The sequence below is a fragment of the Nothobranchius furzeri genome, chromosome 4 (genome assembly GCF_043380555.1).
Source record: "Nothobranchius furzeri strain GRZ-AD chromosome 4, NfurGRZ-RIMD1, whole genome shotgun sequence".
Taxonomy (NCBI): Eukaryota; Metazoa; Chordata; class Actinopteri; order Cyprinodontiformes; family Nothobranchiidae; genus Nothobranchius; species Nothobranchius furzeri.
Window position 1 is genome coordinate 57,175,087 of NC_091744.1, and position 16,105 is coordinate 57,191,191.

The 16,105-nt window shown below is 44.7% G+C and overlaps 7 non-coding genes across 7 annotated transcripts; all 7 read left to right on the forward strand.

Moving 5' to 3' along the window:
• Positions 1-1,216: 1,216 nt before the first annotated feature.
• On the forward strand, positions 1,217-1,304 carry trnal-aag (transfer RNA leucine (anticodon AAG)). Its single transcript has one exon. It is a non-coding gene; the product is annotated as a tRNA-Leu (tRNA).
• A 2,747-nt stretch (positions 1,305-4,051) lies between these two features.
• On the forward strand, positions 4,052-4,133 carry trnal-aag (transfer RNA leucine (anticodon AAG)). Its single transcript has one exon. It is a non-coding gene; the product is annotated as a tRNA-Leu (tRNA).
• Positions 4,134-5,468: 1,335 nt separating this feature from the next.
• trnal-aag (transfer RNA leucine (anticodon AAG)) lies at positions 5,469-5,556 on the forward strand. The gene has a single exon. It is a non-coding gene; the product is annotated as a tRNA-Leu (tRNA).
• Positions 5,557-9,703: 4,147 nt separating this feature from the next.
• Positions 9,704-9,785, forward strand: trnal-aag (transfer RNA leucine (anticodon AAG)). Its single transcript has one exon. It is a non-coding gene; the product is annotated as a tRNA-Leu (tRNA).
• Positions 9,786-11,113: 1,328 nt separating this feature from the next.
• Positions 11,114-11,195, forward strand: trnal-aag (transfer RNA leucine (anticodon AAG)). The gene has a single exon. It is a non-coding gene; the product is annotated as a tRNA-Leu (tRNA).
• A 2,732-nt stretch (positions 11,196-13,927) lies between these two features.
• On the forward strand, positions 13,928-14,009 carry trnal-aag (transfer RNA leucine (anticodon AAG)). The gene has a single exon. It is a non-coding gene; the product is annotated as a tRNA-Leu (tRNA).
• A 1,331-nt stretch (positions 14,010-15,340) lies between these two features.
• Positions 15,341-15,422, forward strand: trnal-cag (transfer RNA leucine (anticodon CAG)). Its single transcript has one exon. It is a non-coding gene; the product is annotated as a tRNA-Leu (tRNA).
• The last annotated feature ends 683 nt before the right edge of the window (positions 15,423-16,105 follow it).

The following is a 16,105-nucleotide window of genomic DNA, read 5'->3' on the forward strand; positions in this document are numbered from 1 at the left end:
TATTTCAACTTTTGGAGACGCTTCAACTGTAGTCAACCTTTAAACCTTCTGTCAGTACTGGCACATTTTTAAAGGTTGCAGAAAGGACCATTTGAGAAAGGAGAATTGCCAAGCAGAGTGGCGCAGCGGAAGTGTGCCGGGCCTATAACCCAGAGGTCGATGGGTCGAAACCATCCTCTGCTAACAAACCAAAGGACTTCTAGAGCAATTCCAGTTCTTTAAGGAATCTCCTTAAAATTTAATGCAACCCAAACTGCAGAATCCTGCCTCAGATAAAAACACAATTGCAACTGGACCAGTTTAAAAAAGAAGCTAACAATCTTAGAGAAACTAAAGCCCCCTTCAGACAGGCTTTGAAAAACGGAAATTTTCAGGACTCTATCTGTAAGACCTTTGTGTCTGAATACAAACATCCGATAATGTTTTCCGTAATTAAACCGGACAACGCCCCTAGTAAAAGGTCTGGACTGGTCACGAACAAGGTGGCTGCTTCAGACTGGTGAGGTCGAGTTCCGGACAGGGAGGAGGAGGAGGGGACCGGGGGACACTGTGCACACCTAAGATAGCTTGCTCCTGTAGCATGCGGCTAACCATGGCAGCTCGCCTCCTATGGTACCGTCTAGACGCGCGACGGAGCACTTCACACCGCTTCCGTGATTCCTTTAACCGTTGAGCTTCATCACCCAGGTCTCTCATGAGTCTATGTTTGCACAGACTTATGCTTAACATAAGTTCGATCAGTGAGAAGAATTCTATCTCTTCGTCTGCCATGTTTGACTGAATGGCTTTGTTTGGGTAGAATGACGCATGTACACCCGCCACACAATGTTTACGCAATATCTGAATACAGCCCCCCCCCCCCCCCCCCCCTCAAACATCTCGAACCTTTCCCTGCTGTGTGAAGGCAGCCGAAAGGACATTTTCCAGTACAAAAGTGGTGTGTCTGAAAACACAGTTCTGGTTAAAAACCGGACTGAATTGTCCACACATATTCCAGAATGCCAATCTGAAAAGGGTTTATGTGAGTCAAGATGCATTACCATTAAATCTCACTACAATTACCTGACTTGATGTTTGCAGAGTATTTATCAATTTAAATGACATGTTAACACGTGACAAGTATTTCTGTGGTACAGCTAACTTGTTATTGGAGGCAAAATGTCCACCCACCTTCAGAGGTCAGTTAATGACAAAGGCATTCAAGGGTTTTCTTTGTGTTAGAGTGGCCGAGTGGTCTAAGGCGCTGGATTAAGGTTCCAGTCTCTAAGGAGGCGTGGGTTCAAATCCCACCTCTGCCATAAACACAACTATGGAAGCATAGATTTCAGTGCACGTGGTACAGTCAATCGATTGAAACACACAGCAATATGTTCAGCAGTGCTTCGATAAGTACGCCTTTGTTCTTGAGATGTTGTATTCTATTTCAACTTTTGGAGACGCTTCAACTGTAGTCAACCTTTAAACCTTCTGTCAGTACTGGCACATTTTTAAAGGTTGCAGATAGGACCATTTGAGAAAAGCAAATTGCCAAGCAGAGTGGCGCAGCGGAAGCGTGCTGGGCCCATAACCCAGAGGTCGATGGATCGAAACCATCCTCTGCTAACAAAACACAGGACTTCTAGAGCTATTCCAGTTTTTTAATGAATCTCCTTAAAATTTAATGCAACCCAAACTGCAGAATCCTGCCTCAGATAAAAACACAATTGCAACTGGACCAGTTTAAAAAAGAAGCTAACAATCTTAGAGAAACGAAAGCCCCCTTCAGACAGGCTTTGAAAAACGGAAATTTTCAGGACTCTATCTGTAAGACCTTTGTGTCTGAATACAAACATCCGATAATGTTTTCCGTAATTAAACCGGACAACGCCCCTAGTAACAGGTCTGGACTGGTCACGAACAAGGTGGCTGCTTCAGACTGGTGAGGTCGAGTTCCGGACAGGGAGGAGGAGGAGGGGACCGGGGGACACTGTGCACACCTAAGATAGCTTGCTCCTGTAGCATGCGGCGAACCATGGCAGCTCGCCTCCTATGGTACCGTCTAGACGCGCGACGGAGCACTTCACACCGCTTCCGTGATTCCTTTAACCATTGAGCTTCATCACCCAGGTCTCTCATGAGTCTATGTTTGCACAGACTTATGCTTAACATAAGTTCGATCAGTGAGAAGAATTCTATCTCTTCGTCTGCCATGTTTGACTGAATGGCTTTGTTTGGGTAAAATGACGCATGTACACCCGCCACACAATGTTTACGCAATATCTGAATACAGCCCCCCCCCCCCACCCCCCCACCCCCTCAAACATCTCGAACCGTTCCCTGCTGTGTGAAGGCAGCCGAAAGGACAATTTCCAGTACAAAAGTGGTGTGTCTGAAAACACAGTTCTGGTTAAAAACCGGACTGATTTGTCCACACATATTCCAGAATGCCAATCTGAAAAGGGTTTATGTGAGTCAAGATGCATTACCATTAAATCTCACTACAATTACCTGACTTGATGTTTGCAGAGTATTTATCAATTTAAATGACATGTTAACACGTGACAAGTATTTCTGTGGTACAGCTAACTTGTTATTGGAGGCAAAATGTCCACCCACCTTCAGAGGTCAGTTAATGACAAAGGCATTCAAGGGTTTTCTTTGTGTTAGAGTGTCCGAGTGGTCTAAGGCGCTGGATTAAGGTTCCAGTCTCTAAGGAGGCGTGGGTTCAAATCCCACCTCTGCCATAAACACAACTATGGAAGCATAGATTTCAGTGCACGTGGTACAGTCGATCGATTGAAACACACAGCAATATGTTAAGCAGTGCTTCGATGAGTACGCCTTTGTTCTTGAGATGTTGTATTCTATTTCAACATTTGGAGACGCTTCAACTGTAGTCAACCTTTAAACCTTCTGTCAGTACTGGCACATTTTTAAATGTTGCAGATAGGACCATTTGAGAAAAGAGAATTGCCAAGCAGAGTGGCGCAGCGGAAGCGTGCTGGGCCCATAACCCAGAGGTCGATGGATCGAAACCATCCTCTGCTAACAAACCAATGGATTTCTAGAGCAATTCCCGTTCAACAATGAATCTGCTTAAGATTTAAGGCAACCCAAACTGCAGCATCCCGCCTCAGATAAAAACACAATTGCAACTGGACCAGTTTAAAAAAAAGCTAACAATCTTAGAGAAACTAAAGCCCCCTTCAGACAGGCTTTGAAAAAGAGAAATTTTCAGGACTCTATCTCTAAGACCTTTGTGTCTGAATACAAACATCCGACAATGTTTTCCATAATTAAACCGGACAACGCCCCTAGTAACAGGTCTGGACTGGTCACGAACAAGGTGGCTGCTTCAGACTGGTGAGGTCGAGTTCCGGACAGGGAGGAGGAGGAGGGGACCGGGGGACACTGTGCACACCTAAGATAGCTTGCTCCTGTAGCATGCGGCGAACCATGGCAGCTCACCTCCTATGGTACCGTCTAGACGCGCGACGGAGCACTTCACACCGCTTCCGTGATTCCTTTAACCATTGAGCTTCATCACCCAGGTCTCTCATGAGTCTATGTTTGCACAGACTTATGCGTAACATAAGTTCGATCAGTGAGAAGAATTCTATCTCTTCGTCTGCCATGTTTGACTGAATGGCTTTGTTTGGGTAAAATGACGCATGTACACCCGCCACACAATGTTTACGCAATATCTGAATACAGCCCCCCCCCCCCTCAAACATCTCGAACCTTTCCCTGCTGTGTGAAGGCAGCCGAAAGGACAATTTCCAGTACAAAAGTGGTGTGTCTGAAAACACAGTTCTGGTTAAAGACCGGACTGAATTGTCCACACATATTCCAGAATGGCAATCTGAAAAGGGTTTATGTCAGTCAAGATGCATTACCATTAAATCTCACTACAATTACCTGACTTGATGTTTGCAGAGTATTTATCAATTTAAATGACATGTTAACACGTGACAAGTATTTCTGTGGTACAGCTAACTTGTTATTGGAGGCAAAATGTCCACCCACCTTCAGAGGTCAGTTAATGACAAAGGCATTCAAGGGTTTTCTTTGTGGTAGAGTGGCCGAGTGGTCTAAGGCACTGGATCAAGGTTCCAGTCTCTAAGGAGGCGTGGGTTCAAATCCCACCTCTGCCATAAACACAACTATGGAAGCATAATTTTTAGTGCACGTGGTACAGTCAATCGATCGAAACACACAGCAATATGTTCAGCAGTGCTTCGATGAGTACGGCTTTATTCTTGAGATGTTGCATTCTATTTCAACTTTTGGAGACGCTTCAACTGTAGTCAACCTTTAAACCTTCTGTCAGTACTGGCACATTTTTAAAGGTTGCAGAAAGGACCATTTGAGAAAGGAGAATTGCCAAGCAGAGTGGCGCAGCGGAAGTGTGCCGGGCCTATAACCCAGAGGTCGATGGGTCGAAACCATCCTCTGCTAACAAACCAAAGGACTTCTAGAGCAATTCCAGTTCTTTAAGGAATCTCCTTAAAATTTAATGCAACCCAAACTGCAGAATCCTGCCTCAGATAAAAACACAATTGCAACTGGACCAGTTTAAAAAAGAAGCTAACAATCTTAGAGAAACTAAAGCCCCCTTCAGACAGGCTTTGAAAAACGGAAATTTTCAGGACTCTATCTGTAAGACCTTTGTGTCTGAATACAAACATCCGATAATGTTTTCCGTAATTAAACCGGACAACGCCCCTAGTAAAAGGTCTGGACTGGTCACGAACAAGGTGGCTGCTTCAGACTGGTGAGGTCGAGTTCCGGACAGGGAGGAGGAGGAGGGGACCGGGGGACACTGTGCACACCTAAGATAGCTTGCTCCTGTAGCATGCGGCTAACCATGGCAGCTCGCCTCCTATGGTACCGTCTAGACGCGCGACGGAGCACTTCACACCGCTTCCGTGATTCCTTTAACCGTTGAGCTTCATCACCCAGGTCTCTCATGAGTCTATGTTTGCACAGACTTATGCTTAACATAAGTTCGATCAGTGAGAAGAATTCTATCTCTTCGTCTGCCATGTTTGACTGAATGGCTTTGTTTGGGTAGAATGACGCATGTACACCCGCCACACAATGTTTACGCAATATCTGAATACAGCCCCCCCCCCCCCCCCCCCCAAACATCTCGAACCTTTCCCTGCTGTGTGAAGGCAGCCGAAAGGACATTTTCCAGTACAAAAGTGGTGTGTCTGAAAACACAGTTCTGGTTAAAAACCGGACTGAATTGTCCACACATATTCCAGAATGCCAATCTGAAAAGGGTTTATGTGAGTCAAGATGCATTACCATTAAATCTCACTACAATTACCTGACTTGATGTTTGCAGAGTATTTATCAATTTAAATGACATGTTAACACGTGACAAGTATTTCTGTGGTACAGCTAACTTGTTATTGGAGGCAAAATGTCCACCCACCTTCAGAGGTCAGTTAATGACAAAGGCATTCAAGGGTTTTCTTTGTGTTAGAGTGGCCGAGTGGTCTAAGGCGCTGGATTAAGGTTCCAGTCTCTAAGGAGGCGTGGGTTCAAATCCCACCTCTGCCATAAACACAACTATGGAAGCATAGATTTCAGTGCACGTGGTACAGTCAATCGATTGAAACACACAGCAATATGTTCAGCAGTGCTTCGATAAGTACGCCTTTGTTCTTGAGATGTTGTATTCTATTTCAACTTTTGGAGACGCTTCAACTGTAGTCAACCTTTAAACCTTCTGTCAGTACTGGCACATTTTTAAAGGTTGCAGATAGGACCATTTGAGAAAAGCAAATTGCCAAGCAGAGTGGCGCAGCGGAAGCGTGCTGGGCCCATAACCCAGAGGTCGATGGATCGAAACCATCCTCTGCTAACAAAACACAGGACTTCTAGAGCTATTCCAGTTTTTTAATGAATCTCCTTAAAATTTAATGCAACCCAAACTGCAGAATCCTGCCTCAGATAAAAACACAATTGCAACTGGACCAGTTTAAAAAAGAAGCTAACAATCTTAGAGAAACTAAAGCCCCCTTCAGACAGGCTTTGAAAAACGGAAATTTTCAGGACTCTATCTGTAAGACCTTTGTGTCTGAATACAAACATCCGATAATGTTTTCCGTAATTAAACCGGACAACGCCCCTAGTAACAGGTCTGGACTGGTCACGAACAAGGTGGCTGCTTCAGACTGGTGAGGTCGAGTTCCGGACAGGGAGGAGGAGGAGGGGACCGGGGGACACTGTGCACACCTAAGATAGCTTGCTCCTGTAGCATGCGGCGAACCATGGCAGCTCGCCTCCTATGGTACCGTCTAGACGCGCGACGGAGCACTTCACACCGCTTCCGTGATTCCTTTAACCATTGAGCTTCATCACCCAGGTCTCTCATGAGTCTATGTTTGCACAGACTTATGCTTAACATAAGTTCGATCAGTGAGAAGAATTCTATCTCTTCGTCTGCCATGTTTGACTGAATGGCTTTGTTTGGGTAAAATGACGCATGTACACCCGCCACACAATGTTTACGCAATATCTGAATACAGCCCCCCCCCCCCCACCCCCCCCACCCCCTCAAACATCTCGAACCTTTCCCTGCTGTGTGAAGGCAGCCGAAAGGACAATTTCCAGTACAAAAGTGGTGTGTCTGAAAACACAGTTCTGGTTAAAAACCGGACTGATTTGTCCACACATATTCCAGAATGCCAATCTGAAAAGGGTTTATGTGAGTCAAGATGCATTACCATTAAATCTCACTACAATTACCTGACTTGATGTTTGCAGAGTATTTATCAATTTAAATGACATGTTAACACGTGACAAGTATTTCTGTGGTACAGCTAACTTGTTATTGGAGGCAAAATGTCCACCCACCTTCAGAGGTCAGTTAATGACAAAGGCATTCAAGGGTTTTCTTTGTGTTAGAGTGTCCGAGTGGTCTAAGGCGCTGGATTAAGGTTCCAGTCTCTAAGGAGGCGTGGGTTCAAATCCCACCTCTGCCATAAACACAACTATGGAAGCATAGATTTCAGTGCACGTGGTACAGTCGATCGATTGAAACACACAGCAATATGTTAAGCAGTGCTTCGATGAGTACGCCTTTGTTCTTGAGATGTTGTATTCTATTTCAACATTTGGAGACGCTTCAACTGTAGTCAACCTTTAAACCTTCTGCCAGTACTGGCACATTTTTAAATGTTGCAGATAGGACCATTTGAGAAAAGAGAATTGCCAAGCAGAGTGGCGCAGCGGAAGCGTGCTGGGCCCATAACCCAGAGGTCGATGGATCGAAACCATCCTCTGCTAACAAACCAATGGATTTCTAGAGCAATTCCCGTTCAACAATGAATCTGCTTAAGATTTAAGGCAACCCAAACTGCAGCATCCCGCCTCAGATAAAAACACAATTGCAACTGGACCAGTTTAAAAAAAAGCTAACAATCTTAGAGAAACTAAAGCCCCCTTCAGACAGGCTTTGAAAAAGAGAAATTTTCAGGACTCTATCTCTAAGACCTTTGTGTCTGAATACAAACATCCGATAATGTTTTCCATAATTAAACCGGACAACGCCCCTAGTAACAGGTCTGGACTGGTCACGAACAAGGTGGCTGCTTCAGACTGGTGAGGTCGAGTTCCGGACAGGGAGGAGGAGGAGGGGACCGGGGGACACTGTGCACACCTAAGATAGCTTGCTCCTGTAGCATGCGGCGAACCATGGCAGCTCGCCTCCTATGGTACCGTCTAGACGCGTGACGGAGCACTTCACACCGCTTCCGTGATTCCTTTAACCATTGAGCTTCATCATCCAGGTCTCTCATGAGTCTGTGTTTGCGCAGACTTATGCTTAACATAAGTCCGATCAGTGAGAAGAATTCTATCTCTTCGTCTGCCATGTTTGACTGAATGGCTTTGTTTGGGTAAAATGACGCATGTACACCCGCCGCACAATGTTTACGCAATATCTGAATACAGCCCCCCCAAACATCTCGAACCTTTCCCTGCTGTGTGAAGGCAGCCGAAAGGACAATTTCCGGTACAAAAGTGGTGTGTCTGAAAACACAGTTCTGGTGAAAAACCAGACTGAATTGTCCACACATATTCCAGAATGGCAATCTGAAAAGGGTTTATGTGAGTCAAGATGCATTACCATTAAATCTCACTACAATTACCTGACTTGATGTTTGCAGAGTATTTATCAATTTAAATGACATGTTAACACATGACAAGTATTTCTGTGGTACAGCTAACTTGTTATTGGAGGCAAAATGTCCACCCACCTTCAGAGGTCAGTTAATGACAAGGGCATTCAAGGGTTTTCTTTGTGGTAGAGTGGCCGAGTGGTCTAAGGCGCTGGATTAAGGTTAGAATCTCTAAGGAGGTGTGGGTTCAAATCCCACCTCTGCCATAAACACAACTATGGCAACATAGATTTCAGTGCACGTGGTACAGTCAATCAATTGAAACACACAGCAATATGTTCAGAAGTTCTTTGATGAGTACGCCTTTATTCTTGAGATGTTGCATTCTATTTCAACTTTTGGAGACGCTTCAATTGTAATCAACCTTTAAACCTTCTGTCAGTACTGGCACATTTTTAAAGGTTGCAGATAGGACCATTTGAGAAAGGAGAATTGCAAAGCAGAGTGGCGCAGCGGAAGAGTGCTGGGCCCATAACCCAGAGTTCGACTGATCAAAACCATCCTCTGCTAACAAACCAAAGGACTTCTAGAGCAATTCCAGTTCTTTAATGAATCTCCATAAAATTTAATGCAACCCAAACTGCAGAATCCTGCCTCAGATAAAAACACAATTATAAATGGACCATTTTAAAAAAGAACCTAACGATCTTAGAGAAACTAAAGCCCCCTTCAGACAGGCTTAGAAAAATGGAAATTTTCAGGACTCTATCTGAAAGACCTTTGTGTCTGAATACAAACATCCGATAATGTTTTCCGTAATTAAACCGGACAACGCCCCTAGTAACAGGTCTGGACTGGTCACGAACAAGGTGGCTGCTTCAGACTGGTGAGGTCGAGTTCCGGACAGGGAGGAGGAGGAGGGGACCGGGGGACACTGTGCACACCTAAGATAGCTTGCTCCTGTAGCATGCGGCGAACCATGGCAGCTCGCCTCCTATGGTACCGTCTAGACGCGCGACGGAGCACTTCACACCGCTTCCGTGATTCCTTTAACCATTGAGCTTCATCACCCAGGTCTCTCATGAGTCTATGTTTGCACAGACTTATGCTTAACATAAGTTCGATCAGTGAGAAGAATTCTATCTCTTCGTCTGCCATGTTTGACTGAATGGCTTTGTTTGGGTAAAATGACGCATGTACACCCGCCGCACAATGTTTATGCAATATCTGAATACAGCCCCCCCCAAACATCTCGAACCTTTCCCTGCTGTGTGAAGGCAGCCGAAAGGACAATTTCCAGTACAAAAGTGGTGTGTCTGAAAACACAGTTCTGGTTAAAAACCGGACTGAATTGTCCACACATATTCCAGAATGCCAATCTGAAAAGGGTTTATGTGAGTCAAGATGCATTACCATTAAATCTCACTACAATTACCTGACTTGATGTTTGCAGAGTATTTATCAATTTAAATGACATGTTAACACGTGACAAGTATTTCTGTGGTACAGCTAACTTGTTATTGGAGGCAAAATGTCCACCCACCTTCAGAGGTCAGTTAATGACAAAGGCATTCAAAGGTTTTCTTTGTGGTAGAGTGGCCGAGTGGTCTAAGGCGCTGGTTTAAGGTTCCAGTCTCTAAGGAGGCGTGGGTTCAAATCCCACCTCTGCCATAAACACAACTATGGAAGCATAGATTTCAGTGCACGTGGTACAGTCAATCGATTGAAACACACAGCAATATGTTCAGCAGTGCTTCGATAAGTACGCCTTTGTTCTTGAGATGTTGTATTCTATTTCAACTTTTGGAGACGCTTCAACTGTAGTCAACCTTTAAACCTTCTGTCAGTACTGGCACATTTTTAAAGGTTGCAGATAGGACCATTTGAGAAAAGAGAATTGCCAAGCAGAGTGGCGCAGCGGAAGCGTGCTGGGCCCATAACCCAGAGGTCGATGGATCGAAACCATCCTCTGCTAACAAACCTCAGGACTTCTAGAGCAATTCCAGTTCATTAATGAATCTCCTTAAAATTTAATGCAACCCAAACTGCAGAATCCTGCCTCAGATAAAAACACAATTGCAACTGGACCAGTTTAAAAAAGAAGCTAACAATCTTAGAGAAACTAAAGCCCCCTTCAGACAGGCTTTGAAAAACGGAAATTTTCAGGACTCTATCTTTAAGACCTTTGTGTCTGAATACAAACATCCGATAATGTTTTCCGTAATTAAACTGGACAACGCCCCTAGTAACAGGTCTGGACTGGTCACGAACAAGGTGGCTGCTTCAGACTGGTGAGGTCGAGTTCCGGACAGGGAGGAGGAGGAGGGGACCGGGGGACACTGTGCACACCTAAGATAGCTTGCTCCTGTAGCATGCGGCGAACCATGGCAGCTCGCCTCCTATGGTACCGTCTAGACGCGCGACGGAGCACTTCACACCGCTTCCGTGATTCCTTTAACCATTGAGCTTCATCACCCAGGTCTCTCATGAGTGTATGTTTGCACAGACTTATGCGTAACATAAGTTCGATCAGTGAGAAGAATTCTATCTCTTCGTCTGCCATGTTTGACTGAATGGCTTTGTTTGGGTAAAATGACGCATGTACACCCGCCACACAATGTTTACGCAATATCTGAATACAGCTCCCCCCCCCTCAAACATCTCGAACCTTTCCCTGCTGTGTGAAGGCAGCCGAAAGGACAATTTCCAGTACAAAAGTGGTGTGTCTGAAAACACAGTTCTGGTTAAAAACCGGACTGAATTGTCCACACATATTCCAGAATGCCAATCTGAAAAGGGTTTATGTGAGTCAAGATGCATTACCATTAAATCTCACTACAATTACCTGACTTGATGTTTGCAGAGTATTTATCAATTTAAATGACATGTTAACACGTGACAAGTATTTCTGTGGTACAGCTAACTTGTTATTGGAGGCAAAATGTCCACCCACCTTCAGAGGTCAGTTAATGACAAAGGCATTCAAGGGTTTTCTTTGTGGTAGAGTGGCCGAGTGGTCTAAGGCGCTTGATTAAGGTTCCAGTCTCTAAGGAGGCGTGGGTTCAAATCCCACCTCTGCCATAAACACAACTATGGAAGCATAGTTTTCAGTGCACGTGGTACAGACAATCGATCGAAACACACAGCAATATGTTAAGCAGTGCTTCGATGAGTACGGCTTTGTTCTTGAGATGTTGCATTCTATTTCAACTTTTGGAGACGCTTCAATTGTAGTCAACCTTTAAACCTTCCATCAGTACTGGCACATTTTTAAAGGTTGCAGATAGGACCATTTGAGAAAGGAGATTTGCCATCAGAGTGGTGCAGCGGAAGCTTGCTGTGCCCATAACCCAGAGGTCGATGGATCTAAACCATCCTCTGCTAACAAACCAATGGACTTCTAGAGCAATTCCAGTTCAATAATGAATCTGCTTACAATTTAAGGCAACCCAAATTGCAGCATCCTGCCTCAGATTAAAACACAATTGCAAATGGACCAGTTTAAAAAAAAAAAGCTAACAATCTTAGAGAAACTAAAGCCCCCTTCAGACAGGCTTTGAAAAACGGAAATTTTCAGGACTCTATTTGTAAGACCTTTGTGTCTGAATACAAACATCCGATAATGTTTTCCGTAATTAAACCGGACAACGCCCATAATAACAGGTCTGGACTGGTCACGAACAAGGTGGCTGCTTCAGACTGGTGAGGTCGAGTTCCAGACAGGGAGGAGGAGGAGGGGACCGGGGGACACTGTGCACACCTAAGATAGCTTGCTCCTGTAGCATGCGGCGAACCATGGCAGCTCGCCTCCTATAGTACCGTCTAGACGCGCAACGGAGCACTTCACACCGCTTCCGTGATTCCTTTAACCATTGAGCTTCATCACCCAGGTCTCTCATGAGTCTATGTTTGCGCAGACTTTTGCTTAACATAAGTCCGATCAGTGAGAAGAATTCTATCCTTTCTTCCTCCATGTTTGACTGAATGGATTTGTTTGGGTAAAATGACGCATGTACACCCGCCGCACAATGTTTACGCAATATCTGAATACAGCCCCCCCCCAAACATCTCGAACCTTTCCCTGCTGTGTGAAGGCAGCCGAAAGGACAATTTCCAGTACAAAAGTGGTGTGTCTGAAAACACAGTTGTGGTTAAAAACCAGACTGAATTGTCCACACATATTCCAGAATGCCAATCTGAAAAGGGTTTATGTGAGTCAAGATGCATTACCATTAAATCTCACTACAATTACCTGACTTGATGTTTGCAGAGTATTTATCAATTTAAATGACATGTTAACACGTGACAAGTATTTCTGTGGTACAGCTAACTTGTTATTGGAGGCAAAATGTCCACCCACCTTCAGAGGTCAGTTAATGACAAAGGCATTCAAGGGTTTTCTTTGTGTTAGTGTCCGAGTGGTCTAAGGCGCTGGATTAAGGTTCCAGTATCTAAGGAGGCGTGGGTTCAAATCCCACCTCTGCCATAAACACAACTATGGAAGCATAGATTTCAGTGCACGTGGTACAGTCAATCAATTGAAACACACAGCAATATGTTCAGCAGTGCTTCGATGTGTACGGCTTTATTCTTGAGATGTTGCATTCTATTTCAACTTTTGGAGACGCTTCAATTGTAGTCAACCTTAAAACCTTCTGTCAGTACTGGCACATTTTTAAAGGTTGCAGAAAGGACCATTTGAGAAAGGAGAATTGCCAAGCAGAGTGGCGCAGCGGAAGCGTGCTGGGCCCATAACCCAGAGGTCGATGGATCGAAACCATCCTCTGCTAACAAACCAAAGGACTTCTAGAGCAATTCCACTTCTTCAATGAATCTCCTTAAAATTTAATGCAACCCAAACTGCAGAATCCTGCCTCAGATAAAAACACAATTGCAACTGGACCAGTTTAAAAAAGAAGCTAACAATCTTAGAGAAACTAAAGCCCCCTTCAGACAGGCTTTGAAAAATGGAAATTTTCAGGACTCTATCTGTAAGACCTTTGTGTCTGAATACAAACATCCGATAATGTTTTCCGTAATTAAACCGGACAACGCCCCTAGTAACAGGTCTGGACTGGTCACGAACAAGGTGGCTGCTTCAGACTGGTGAGGTCGAGTTCCGGACAGGGAGGAGGAGGAGGGGACCGGGGGACACTGTGCACACCTAAGATGGCTTGCTCCTGTAGCATGCGGCGAACCATGGCAGCTCGCCTCCTATGGTACCGTCTAGACGCGCGACGGAGCACTTCACACCGCTTCCGTGATTCCTTTAACCATTGAGCTTCATCACCCAGGTCTCTCATGAGTGTATGTTTGCACAGACTTATGCGTAACATAAGTTCGATCAGTGAGAAGAATTCTATCTCTTCGTCTGCCATGTTTGACTGAATGGCTTTGTTTGGGTAAAATGACGCATGTACACCCGCCACACAATGTTTACGCAATATCTGAATACAGCCCCCCCCCCTCAAACATCTCGAACCTTTCCCTGCTGTGTGAAGGCAGCCGAAAGGACAATTTCCAGTACAAAAGTGGTGTGTCTGAAAACACAGTTCTGGTTAAAAACCGGACTGAATTGTCCACACATATTCCAGAATGCCAATCTGAAAAGGGTTTATGTGAGTCAAGATGCATTACCATTAAATCTCACTACAATTACCTGACTTGATGTTTGCAGAGTATTTATCAATTTAAATGACATGTTAACACGTGACAAGTATTTCTGTGGTACAGCTAACTTGTTATTGGAGGCAAAATGTCCACCCACCTTCAGAGGTCAGTTAATGACAAAGGCATTCAAGGGTTTTCTTTGTGGTAGAGTGGCCGAGTGGTCTAAGGCGCTTGATTAAGGTTCCAGTCTCTAAGGAGGCGTGGGTTCAAATCCCACCTCTGCCATAAACACAACTATGGAAGCATAGTTTTCAGTGCACGTGGTACAGACAATCGATCGAAACACACAGCAATATGTTCAGCAGTGCTTCGATGAGTACGGCTTTATTCTTGAGATGTTGCATTCTATTTCAACTTTTGGAGACGCTTCAACTGTAGTCAACCTTTAAACCTTCCCTCAGTACTGGCACATTTTTAAAGGTTGCAGAAAGGACCATTTTAGAAAGGAGAATTGCCAAGCAGAGTGGCGCAGCGGAAGCGTGCTGGGCCCATAACCCAGAGGTCGATGGGTCGAAACCATCCTCTGCTAACAAACCAAAGGACTTCTAGAGCAATTCCAGTTCTTTAATGAATCTCCTTAAAATTTAATGCAACCCAAACTGCAGAATCCTGCCTCAGATAAAAACACAATTGCAACTGGACCAGTTTAAAAAAGAAGCTAACAATCTTAGAGAAACTAAAGCCCCCTTCAGACAGGCTTTGAAAAACAGAAATTTTCAGGACTCTATCTGTAACACCTTTGTGTCTGAATACAAACATCCGATAATGTTTTCCGTAATTAAACCGGACAACGCCCCTAGTAAAAGGTCTGGACTGGTCACGAACAAGGTGGCTGCTTCAGACTGGTGAGGTCGAGTTCCGGACAGGGAGGAGGAGGAGGGGACCGGGGGACACTGTGCACACCTAAGATAGCTTGCTCCTGTAGCATGCGGCGACCCATGGCAGCTCGCCTCCTATGGTACCGTCTAGACGCGCGACGGAGCACTTCACACCGCTTCCGTGATTCCTTTAACCGTTGAGCTTCATCACCCAGGTCTCTCATGAGTCTATGTTTGCACAGACTTATGCTTAACATAAATTCGATCAGTGAGAAGAATTCTATCTCTTCGTCTGCCACGTTTGACTGAATGGCTTTGTTTGGGTAAAATGACGCATGTACACCCGCCACACAATGTTTACGCAATATCTGAATACAGCCCCCCCCCCCCCCTCAAACATCTTGAACCTTTCCCTGCTGTGTGAAGGCAGCCGAAAGGACAATTTCCAGTACAAAAGTGGTGTGTCTGAAAACACAGTTCTGGTTAAAAACCGGACTGAATTGTCCACACATATTCCAGAATGCCAATCTGAAAAGGGTTTATGTGAGTCAAGATGCATTACCATTAAATCTCACTACAGTCACCTGACTTGACGTTTGCAGAGTATTTATCAATTTAAATGACATGTTAACACGTGACAAGTATTTCTGTGGTACAGCTAACTTGTTATTGGAGGCAAAATGTCCACCCACCTTCAGAGGTCAGTTAATGACAAAGGCATTCAAGGGTTTTCTTTGTGGTAGAGTGGCCGAGTGGTCTAAGGCGCTGGATTCAGGTTCCAGTCTCTAAGGAGGCGTGGGTTCAAATCCCACCTCTGCCATAAACACAACTATGGAAGCATAGATTTCAGTGCACGTGGTACAGTCAATCGATTGAAACACACAGCAATATGTTCAGCAGTGCTTTGATGAGTACTCCTTTGTTCTTGAGTTGTTGTATTCTATTTCAACTTTTGGAGACGCTTCAACTGTAGTCAACCTTTAAACCTTCTGTCAGTACTGGCACATTTTTAAATGTTGCAGATAGGAACATTTGAGAAAAGAGACTTGCCAAGCAGAGTGGCGCAGCGGAAGCGTGCTGGGCCCATAACCCAGAGGTCGATGGATCGAAACCATCCTCTGCTAACAAACCAATGGACTTCTAGAGCAATTCCCGTTCATTAATGAATCTGCTTAAGATTTAAGGCAACCCAAACTGCAGCATCCCGCCTCAGATAAAAACACAATTGCAACTGGACCAGTTTAAAAAAAAGCTAACAATCTTAGAGAAACTAAAGCCCCCTTCAGACAGGCTTTGAAAAACGGAAATTTTCAGGACTCTATCTGTAAGACCTTTGTGTCTGAATACAAACATCCGATAATGTTTTCCGTAATTAAACCGGACAACGCCCCTAGTAACAGGTCTGGACTGGTCACGAACAAGGTGGCTGCTTCAGACTGGTGAGGTCGAGTTCCGGACAGGGAGGAGGAGGAGGGGACCGGGGGACACTGTGCACACCTAAGA